This window comes from Halichoerus grypus, chromosome 2, assembly GCF_964656455.1.
Source record: "Halichoerus grypus chromosome 2, mHalGry1.hap1.1, whole genome shotgun sequence".
NCBI lineage: Eukaryota > Metazoa > Chordata > Mammalia > Carnivora > Phocidae > Halichoerus > Halichoerus grypus.
This window is the reverse complement of record NC_135713.1, coordinates 168,075,505-168,086,142: the sequence shown is the minus strand read 5'-3', so window position 1 is coordinate 168,086,142 and position 10,638 is coordinate 168,075,505.

Below are 10,638 nucleotides of genomic sequence, written 5' to 3'. Positions count from 1 at the left end.
CAGGGTAACTCCCCAGATGTCTGCCCTGCTGCTGATAGTGTCTGTCGCGGAGAAGGTGAGTCTGTGGATGAGGAGCGGGGGGGGGAGGGTCATGCTCAGGGGCATCCAGGTGAGGGCTGCAGGGGCAGAGGGACATTGCCCAACAGCACACTTTGCTGTAGAAATCAATAAGGGCGGGGACTAGGAAAATTAAAAATGTGACCTCTGGGCGCCTGGGTGGCTCAGTCGTTAAGCGTCTGCCTTCGGCTCAGGTCATCATCCCAGAGTCCTGGGATGGGGCCCCACATCGGGCTCCCTGCTCTGCCGGGAGCCTGCTTCTCCCTCTCCCACTCCCCCTGCTTGTGTTCCCTCTCTCTCTGTGTCTCTCTCTGTCAAATAAATAAATAAAATCTTTAAAAATAAAAAATAAAAATAAAAATGTGACCTCATTCTTGAGGACCCAGTGGTAAAGCTGAGGGTCCCCAGGTACAGAGACTTGGGGGGGGTGCTTTTTTATAACTGCCATATCCGGCATGTTTTCCCTAGTGATTTTTTTTTTTTTTTTTTTTTTAGATTTTATTTATTTATTTGACAGAGAGAGAGAGAGGGAACACAAGCAGGGGGAACAGCAGAGGGAGAGGGAGAAGCAGGCTTCCCGCAGAGCAAGGAGCCCGATGCGGGGCTCGATCCCAGGACCCCGGGATCATGACCTGAGCCGAAGGCAGACGCTTAACCGACTGAGCCACCCAGGTGCCCCTTCCCTAGTGATTTTTGATAAGACATCTAGCTGCTAGGTTTCTTTTTCTTTCTTGATAGGTCATTTTTATCTTTTCAGGAAGTGCTAAATAAAAGCAATGGAAGTCTGTTTCCCCAGGGCCTGACAGGGGTTAGGTTAGAAGTTAGCAAGGGCAGTGAGGCTCTGGTGGGAGACCCTTTAAGATCCCTGGTAGACTCAGAAAGGGGGAGGGAGCATTTGCACACAGGGGCTCTTTGGCACATGGTTTAATATTTAACATTCCCTGATTACCTCTGTACCCTGAAATCCGATTTTTGTATGCTATTCCACTTGAGCAGGCCTCTGCAGGAGTAGATGGTTCCAGATTTGGGCACAGGAGAGAGAGGACTTCCCTGGGATATAGGGGGGCTAGGGGCAGGGCTGGCAGGAGCTAGAGGCTGGTGTATGGAGGAGGGAAAAGGGGTACCACCAGCTGCCAAAATGACGGGAGATGCCAGTGCAGCTGGGTCCTTGGGAATTAAGTTTTAAGTTGTCTACTTGGAGGAGAGCTTTGTAACTGGAAGAATGAGCTCTCTTTCCCATGCCCTAGTGCTAGGCGGAAAAGACGCAAATATAATCCAGCCTGCAAGAGTGCATATCTCAAGACGTCCACAGGAGCTTTGTGTCTTCAGAAGCGAGACCCTCAAAGTGTGTGGGACCCCGAAATGGGCCCCCGTCCTGTGCCAGAAGCCCCAAGGGGCCAGTTGAAAGTAGTGGTTGAGGGAAGTAGCTCAAACATGCTCTAAGGGCCAAGTACCAACTGGTTTGCAGGAGAAGGGAGCGCGGCAGGCAGCCGATCCCGAGGTGCGAAAGCAACGTGCCTGACTGAGGATGCGGCCGACACCCAGGGAGAACTCATGCTTGTTCTAACGTTTGTTCTGGGGAGGGGTGAGGGCTGTGGGGAACTGGACAGTGGGCTCTCCGCCACAGCCGCGTCCCAGCCCTGCTGCCTTGTTGCCTCCTGGGAACACGAGCCCCCTGCTACGGGACCTTCCTTTTTGTTTGTCATCCTTCTCGTGTGTTTATCTTTAAGAGGAGCTAGGAGTCTGGATTTTTACGTGAAATCTCCCAATTTCCAAAAGTTGGCTTGCATTTTTTTTATTCTGTGTGTAGGACAAACGAAAGCAGTCTGCAGACTCACGGCTGCACGTTCGGGCCCAGCTTTGGCTGCCGGCCGGAGGCATCGGGGGGATGCTGCACGCTCACCCTCCTCCCTGCGTGCTCTGGAGGCGTGCTCTGACTCACCCTAAACCACGGCCCCCGTCCCCAAGGTCCGGGGTCGATGGTGGGAGCCTGACATATCATTGGACTTCAGGGCAAGGGGGTGTCCTCTGACGGTGCCCGAGTCAGGGAGATGGGGGGTGACTTACCTACCAGAGCTCAGGAGTCCAGCCCCCCGCATTAATAGCTCTTCACTTTGGCAGTCCCCAGCCCTCCTGCAGATCCCGCTGTCCTCGACAGGGCTGCCCAAGGAGGGTCTGACCCTCTGTTCCCCTGTCTGTTCCAGAACACATCACCACTGTCCTCCCAGCTGAGAGCTGCCCGGTGAGAGGCCCCTGCTTACTGGTGGTTCCATAAGATGTCTTTAGGCAGAACTGAGACACAAATGATGTAGAGTCCCACAGTGAGGAAGTGATTATCTTTCCAAGTATCTTTCAATCCGTCTGGGGATCTCAAGAAGAAAGGCTCGTAGCATCTAGAAGTAGTCCCTAGTAATATCACCACCCACCAGCGCCGATCTTCCCTTTAACACAGACTGGGCCCGTGGTAGACTCAGAACTTTAGGTGAACAACATTTTCCAGCTGGAGCTTCATAGCCTTCTCCCCACAAGTCCCACCTCTTAAATGTCGTAAAATATATGTAATTATCATTTTAACTATGTCACGGTACGGAACCTTAAGGCCCAACCCCAGAAATTGCACAATGTCACTTCCGAATTCTGTTGGCCGCGGCAAGTCATGAGCCAAACCCGATTCGGAGGCAGGAAAGGAGACTCCATCGCTTTTATTTATTTATTTATTTTTAACATTTTATTTATTTATTTTGAGAGAGCACGACCAAGGGGGAGGCGCAGAGGGGGAGGGAGAAGCAGGCTCCCCGAGGAGCAGGGAGCCTGATGCGGGGCTTGATCCCAGGACCCTGGGATTATGACCTGAGCTGAAGGCAGACGCTTAACCGACTGAGCCACCAGGCGCCCCTTGACTCCATCTCTTGATGGGAGGAAGAGAAAGTCACATTGTGAGCAGTGTGGACACAGGGAAACATGACTCTTTGGGGGACATTATTGTCACATGCCATCAGAAGAAGAGTATCTTTGAAGATCCTTTGTGCTCTAGCCCCTAGAATGTAAGCTCTCAGAAGGAACAAGGTCTCCCATGTGGATTAATTCTGGGAAGGAAAGGCCAGGCCCTCTCTGTTGCTCCCCAAAGCTGCCTAGAATGGGAGGAGATTGGTGAGGGTGGCCCGTGACCGCACACAGACTAGATGAAGCAGCCCCAGGAGCATCGGCTCAGCAGGTCAGCAGCTGGAGCCTGGTTGCTCAGGCCATCTCTTCCACTGACACCAAAATGGAGGAAGGGGCTGCTGGGGGCGGCTGGGGGAGCACCCGGACCTACGAGCCAGCTGACCTGATTTTTATCCTGGTTTGGCTGCTCATTGCATGTGTGGGGTGGGGCACTTCTCTGATTCGTAGATTCATCAATGATTCAGCACGGCCAGGCCTGCCAGGTGGACCAGAGGTGACAGATGTGAAGTCCTTGGCCTCCTGCCAGGCAGACAGCACTCTGGTGTCCATAAACACTGCTTCCTTTTCTGGGGAGTGTTCCTGGTACATGAAGAGGGAGTTAGCTCCTGAAAGCAGCTTAGGGAAGGAAGGAGGTAGAGGGAGCTGGGAAGGGGCAGGGCCTGGGCTGGGGCCAGGAGCTATAGCCAAACCAGGTTTCATCTTCCAGTGGCAAGCACCCCTGGCTGCCAGCCCGACCATCATCTGTCTTCCTGGCAGGTTTAGGAACAGAACCCAGAGGTGGGGTCACCGAGAAGTTTGAACTTCAGGGCTCTTCACTGCATAGGCAATGGGTTTGAATGGCCACAGGTGTTCGTAATATTTGCAAGAGCTAAGATGTATTGAATGAACTGATTTTTTTTAAAGATTTTATTTATTTATTTGAGAGAGTGAGAGAGTACGAGCAAGGTGGGGGAGGAGGAGGGGAGGGCAGAGAAAGAGAGAAAGGGAGAAGCAGGTTTCCCACTGAGCAGGGAGCCCAACGGGGGGCTCAATCCCAGGACCCTGGGATCATGACCTGAGCCAAACGCAGACACCCAACCGACTGAGCCACCCAGGCGCCCCTTGAATGAACTGATTAACACTGCTGTCTCCTTCCCTTCTGACTTCCCCTCTATCATATGGCCTCTTGAGTCAGGTAGTATTGGAGAGGCCCATTTGCATTTTGGGGATCGGACTAAGAGGGTTGTCGAGTTGGGCATATGTTTCTTCTAGGTTTAGTGGGATATATTCATGTGGTTCACAGCCACTTCCATGAATAATTCAGTTATTCCCACCCGTCCCAGTTTAGGAATGGCTTCTGAAACCCTCCTCCTGCCCATTGTGCCAACTCACCTGGGTCCAGATACAAAGATTCGGGGCCAGAAATACATCCCAAAGGAACGTGTGCCACGTTGCCTGGTCCCCAGAGCGCACACGCAGTGGAGTTCAAGAAGCAGGCCATTGGAAAGACAGGATGACCTTTCTACTTCCTTTATGGAACATATGTCAAATCCCCATAACACAAAGAAGCAAAGAGTGTGCAGTCAAAAAAGTAGGAAAGTATTATAGTGCCAGGAAATTAATAAAAAATATTATTTTTCTGGATTTTATGATGTTTGGGGTATTTGTTAACTGCAATGGTTTGAATGCTTGTGTCCCCCCAAAATTTGCATGACCACCTTCATCCATTTTGCCCATCAGGAGTTTTTATTTATGGAAGTGGTGGTGGTTTTCATTTATGGTGATGACATGAAGTTTGCTTTTATTTATTTTTTTAAATTAATTAATTTTTTAAAAGATTTTATTTATTTGGGGGAGAGAGAGAGCATGGGGGCAGGCGGCAAGGGAGAAGCAGACTCCCCACTCAGCAGGGAGCCCGACACGGGACTCGATCCCAGGACCCTCGCATCATGACCTGAGCCGAAGGCAGACACTTAACTGACTGAGCCACCCAGGAACCCCTGAAGTTTGCTTTCAAAATAAATGCATATAAGGAAATTGGGAAGTAAGACTAGTCCCAGGCTAGGCACGCCAGGACTAGAGGCAGAGACAGCGGTGTGTCTGGCTAATTAACTGTTAGGACACTAATCTTTTGTACATCAGGCACTACACGGCTGCTCACACTGGTTCCCCCATTGGTTCCTTCTATTCCTGCTCTGGAAAGGAGTGACTCAGTCAGCAGTCCCTGTGGAGGAAGGTCAGGCCTGGGGTGCAGGTGGAACTCACCACTGGGTGTCGCAGAGTCACTCCAAGGAAGCCTGGCGGCCTTTCATTTGCCCTGTGTGTAACCCTGGCGGGAGAGCCCATTCGAGCTCAAGCCTTCACTGAGAAGAGACTAGAAAAACAGTAGCTGGAGGAGGGACTTCCGTGCGGCCGTGGGAAGACTGCTGATGGACACAGCACGTCCATCCTTCCCCTCAAAATGCCCGGGGAATGCGAGAGGCAGCCAGGCCTGCAAGGGGTCCCACCCAGGCTGGACGGTCACTGGAGGGGACCTCACACTGCATGGTCTCTTCTCGGCCCCATTAGCCACGGTTTCTGCTACTGGTGGACCACTCGGGTCTGGAAGCAGAGGATCCTCCTTCTGATGTAGTGTCGGGAGGTCAGTAGGAGCCTAATGCTGCATCCCTCCCCTCACCTCTCTGCACGCACGCACTTTACCAGTTCACGGCACAAGCAGAAGAAGGGAAGGTGTGGTGCGGTATTTTGAGAGAGAGAGAGAGAGAGAGAGAGAGAGAGAGAGAGAAACCACAGTCACATGACTTTTATTACAGTATTGTTGTAATTGTTCTGTTTTATTATCATAGTAATCTTCCACTGTGCTTAATGTATAAATTAAGCTTTATCATACGTACGTATGTATAGAAAACAGCATAGTATATATATATAGGAGGTGGTGTATCCAGGGTTTGAGGCATCCCTTGGGGGTCCTGGGATGTATCCCCTGGCGGAAAGGTGGGGAACACTCTATATGATGTCTTTCTTGCTGACACAGAACCTGGCCTGTTTTTGCTTTAAAAAAAAAAAATTTTTTTTTTTAAGATTTTATTTATTTATTTGACAGAGAGAGACACAGAGAGAGAGGGAACACACGCAGGGGAAGAGGGAGAAGCAGGCTTCCCGCGGAGCAGGGAGCCCAATGCAGGGCTCGATCCCAGGACCCTGGGATCATGACCTGAGCTGAAGGCAGACGCTTAACAACTGAGCCACCCAGGCGCCCCAAAATTTTTTCACCCACAAGAACCCGATCATTTCATCACACGCCAAAATCGGGCGGAAGTCTTGGACTTTTTCAAGGTTTAGAATGTGTTGTTGTTGTTTTTTAAGATTTTATTTATTTATTTGTCAGAGAGAGAGCAACACAAGCCGGGGCGGGGGGCGGGAGCAGCAGGCAGAGGGAGAGGGAGATTCCCCACTGAGCAGGGAGCCCGATGCGGGGCTTGATCCCAGGACCCCAGGATCATGACCTGAGCCGAAGGCAGACTCTTAACCAACTGAGCCACCCAGGCGTCCCTCGGGAATGTGGTTTGAGACAATCTTATCATTACTTCATAAAGTACAGGGTCACCCCAACCTTTGTCTGGTTGTACAAGAAAGGAGGAAGAGGCAGAATGCAGGCTAATGTTTTTTTAAGTTTCTGTTTTGTGCAAGACACCTTCCTTAGTGCAAGACTGTAAGGTGAGTCCCTGACCCCCACCATTGCTGAAGCTTCTCTAGTCTTCACACGGAAGTTAGTGTGATCCTCCAAAACTAGACATCTGATTGTGTTCGTTCCCTGCTGCAAAGCTTCTAGGCCGTCCAAACGAAACCTGTATACCCCACATCCCAGGGAGACCCACAGACACCATGCGTCTGCACGCCAAGAGATACGTCCACGACTGTAGTTCACAGAGGCTTGAGTCGTAGCGGGAAAGCTGAAAACAACACAAATCTCCATCAGCAGAAGAACGAATGGATAAATGATGCAAGAGCCTTACAAAGGGCCACCAGGCCACAAAGACAAATCTTAAATGACACACCATTAAGTGGAAGAAACCAGACTCCAAAGGGCACATGCCGTATGATTTCATTGACATGAAGTTCAAAAGTATGCCAAACTAGTGTCTAGTCAGAGAAGTCCGAATAGTAGTTACTCTCGGGGGTACTGGCCGGGAGGAGTCATGAGGGAACCTCTGGGGGCGCGAGATGTCCTACCTCTCGAGGTCAGTGGGGTTACGTATGTGTATACATCGACAGCGTGTTTTACCCGGTACACGAAGGATTTGCGCTTTTTCCTGTTTGTAGTTTCTACCTCAATTAAAAAATCAACAACTTCTAAAGTAGTGGGGAGACTGGGTTCCCAGGGGCCTTCCGGGCAGGGGCTGCATTGCTCCCTCTCCCTCCTGGCTCCTCCCCTACGCTCTCCCGGAACTCCCAGCAGGCCGGCCTGCCCTGATCAGCCCAGCAGGAAATGCTTTGGATTCCTCCCTGTGCCACCAAAAGGAACGGGGACCTGGCAGTGATGGATTCTTGGCCTGACGGTAGAGACGATCAGAGCCACATGCTAAAAACAATCTTAATTATGGTAAAATACACACGATGTAAAACTACTATGTTCACCATTTTAAAGGGTATAGTTCAATGCCGTTCAGTACATCCGCACTGTCGTGCTACCATCCACCCACAGAACATTCTTCATCTTGCAAAACTGGAACTCTGTATCCGTTGAACAAATCCCCATCCCCCCCCGACCCCATCCCCCCTAGCAACCACAATTCTACTTTCTTTTCCATCAGTGCCACAGCTCTAGGTACCTCATGTAAGTGGAAACGTACAGTATTTGTCTCTTTGTGACTGGCTTCTCTCATTCAGCATAATGTCCTCAAGATTCATCCATGTTGTAGCTGATGTCAGAATTGCCCTCCTTTTTGAGACTGGGTAATATTCCATTCTATTATAAAGAGAGAGACACACACACACATTTTTAATCCCTTTATTCATCGATGGACACTTGGGTAGCTCCCATCGCTTGGCTATGATAAATAATGCTGCTACAAATATGGGCATTTAAATATCTCTTCAAATCCCTTCTTTCAATCCTTGATGGCAGCATGTGAAATGGTAATGCTGCATCACGGGGGGAGGTCTATGTTTAGTTGTTTTTTTTTAAAGATTTTTATTTATTTATTTGACAGACAGCGAGAGAGGGAACACAAGCAGGGGGAGTGGAAGAGGGAGAAGCAGGCTCCCCGCTGAGCAAGGAGCCCAATGCGGGGCTCAATCCCAGGACCCTGGGATCATGACCTGAGCCAAAGGCAGATGCTTAACGACTGAGCCACCCAGGCGCCCCTATGTTTAGTTTTTTAAGGAACCACCAAACTGCGGTGTTGCATTGGTCTCAGCCAATACAGTGATGCTGTGGGCTAGAAATGCCTGGGGCGCTCACCGACCTCATACCACTTGGGGTGAACCCCCCCACACACCCCCCTCCGATATTTCCCCCATCGGAGCCAATGTTGTGGCCGGACCAGCCCTTGTGGTGGAGCCAGCCCTGGTGGTTCCTATTATGACTGTGAGACACTCCTCGGCAACAACCATCGGGGCAGTTTGAGAACATGAGGTTTCTCAGTCACAAGTCCGGGAAGGTGCACGGCACACGGGGGCCACCCAGGGATGCTGTAGGGAGAGAGAGAGAGAGAGAGCACAGACCTGGAGTTCTGCCTTTATTGAGGTCCTCGGGGGGTGGCTAGGAGGGAATTAGGGCGCAAGAAGGGAAAAGCAGGTTCACTCATGGGCCAGTTATCTAGGCTCTCCAAAGTTTTCTAAAAGGGGCATTTCAGGGGCACCTGAAATGGGTCCTCATCAGTTAAGCGTCTGCCTTTGGCTCAGGTCATGATCCCAGAGTCCTGGGATGGAGTCCCACGTCGGGCTCCCTGCTCAGTGGGGAGTCTGCTTCTCCCTCTCTCACTCCCCCCTGCTTGTTCTCTCTCTCTTTCTCTCTCTCGCTGTCAAATGAATAAATTTTTAAAAATCTTAAAAAAAAATAAAAGGGGCCCTTCATGGATGGGGGCCGCCTGGGGGCTGGAAGCTGGTGATGCATTTATTCGAGAAAGCTGTCTATGAAGGATGCCTCACCACACATGTTAGTTTCCTTAGCGGCCTCACCATTTTCCAAGCCCACCAGCAGTGCGCCAAGCTCCTTCCTCTTCATCCTCCTCAACACTTGTCATTTCCTGCTGTTCGGTAGTGGCCATCCTCATGGGTGTGAGGTGGCAGACTCACATTTTGAATAGATCCTTCGATCTACGCTGCAGAGATCAGAGAGCTCCAGACAAGCGTTTGGGACTTGGAATAAAAAAGCTCGGAAGGAACTTTCCGGAGGACTGCCTCTCACCCCCTTAAGACCAGAGCTAGGCCCTGGGAATGGATGGTGGTGACCACAGGGTGATGTCAAGCTGTCTTGAAATGCTTCCCTTCTGTCCTAGTTTGTCTGAAAATGCACTGGCCTTTGGGTTTGGTTGTCGCCAGCAGGGTGGGAACAGGGGACCCTAGGACCCTTGTTCCAGGACTGTGACTCACCTCCAAGGTGCAAGGTGATACCAAAGGGCTTGTCTGCTGGACCTCTAGCTGTCCCTGCATCTCCCCGGGCTTGGGGGCATTTTCGGTTTTATTAACAGGACTTTATTGAGATAAAGTGTTTCTGTGGAGTAAAAGGCACAGATCCTAGTTTGGGGGCTGAGTTTTCACGTCTGTAAACCATTCATAGCAAGTTCCAGAATGCTTCCAGCGCTCAGGAGACTCCTCCGTGTCCCTCCCAGTCAGTGCTGTCCCCGGGTCATCGCTTTTCTGACCTGTCACTGAACTTAATGTAAATGGAACAGTCCCAGCACACCTGGTTTCATCCACTCGGCCACGAGCTTCACTGAGGTTCTTTCCTGGATCCGTGGCTCTCTTTTGTGGCTGAGGGCTGGTCCACAATGTGTTTTTTTTTCTTTTTTCCCGCTGGTGCATATTTGTGTTGTTTCCAGTTTGGGGCGAGGATGAGTAAAGTTGTCGTGTGTTTTCCACTTCTTTCCAGTAAATATCTAGGAGACTAACCAGGACAGAGGAGAGGCAGATATTTGACTTTATGATCGTCCACCAAGAAGTTGCCCAAAGTCGTCTTATTTTATATTCCAATCTGCAGCAGACGAGAGTTCCTATTGTTCCATATTGATCCCTCATGAAATCATCCCAGTGTCCCTGGTGTCCCTGTGAGGACTCCAAACACCTTCCCTTCCTTTCTTTTCTCTCCTTTTTGCCCCAGCTGCTGCCTGCCCCTTAAATTCGGTCGAATTCTGGTTGGTCCAGGAATATAGTGGGGGTGGAGGGTGGGCAGAGGGGACACGGTGGTCTCAGTCTATGGGGGCCTCTCAAAGACGTTAGTCTTTGCAAATTCTGGTGCATCTCGGCAAGGCGCGGGGCGGAAGACAGGTGCAGAGCCGTGAATGGCCCCGCAGCTTCTCTCCATTCGGTGCCTGCACGACCCTTCACTTCTCTAGCTTGGTCGTGGGCTCTCTCCCCAGCACATTGCGGGGACCCGCTTGACTTCAGGTAAGTTGCTTGTTGCCGCTCCCCTGACACAGCCCATCCTATCACTAG